Below are 490 nucleotides of genomic sequence, written 5' to 3'. Positions count from 1 at the left end.
GCTCTCTCGGGCTCTGAGGTTCCCTCGCCCAGCGGGGCTGCCAACGCAGGCCTTGGCTTCTGCGGACCACACGGAGGGGTAAGAGCTCTCCGCGGGGCCAGAGAGGTGTCCCTCGCACCCACCCCGACTGGCATGGCGGGTGAGGGTGGGCCGCGCGCTGCTGGACTTGCAGGTCCCTTGCCCGACCACCAAGCGCTTGTCCGGATGCGCGCAGCTCTCCTGGATCCAGGCGCGACTGTGAGCCCGCGCACCTCTCCAGCCAGCGGGAAAGGAGCCCGTGTTTCGGGGCCCTGGAGCCCTGCCTGAGCTGGGGTTTATGGATGGAGCCGGGTTGGCCCCCCGGGAAGGCGATTTATGGGGCCAGGGCGCAGCGCTATCGATTTGGGCCGGCGAAGTGAGAGGAAATCAATATTTCAGATGAATTCTCGGCGAATATGAAGTCCGCTCGGCAAACGGGACATTTGTTATAATAAGGAGGTCGGATCGGCGC

The 490-nt window shown here is 64.7% G+C and overlaps 1 protein-coding gene across 6 annotated transcripts in view; it reads left to right on the top strand.

Moving 5' to 3' along the window:
• The window catches only part of PAX8 (paired box 8), a 50,771-nt gene that overhangs the window by 878 nt on the left and 49,403 nt on the right, over nucleotides 1-490 (top strand). The window lies entirely within an intron of this gene.

Source organism: Myotis brandtii, unplaced genomic scaffold, assembly GCF_000412655.1.
Source record: "Myotis brandtii unplaced genomic scaffold, ASM41265v1 scaffold1817, whole genome shotgun sequence".
Taxonomy (NCBI): domain Eukaryota; kingdom Metazoa; phylum Chordata; class Mammalia; order Chiroptera; family Vespertilionidae; genus Myotis; species Myotis brandtii.
Note: the sequence above shows the minus strand (reverse complement) of the source record. Positions and strands in the feature narration are given on the sequence as shown.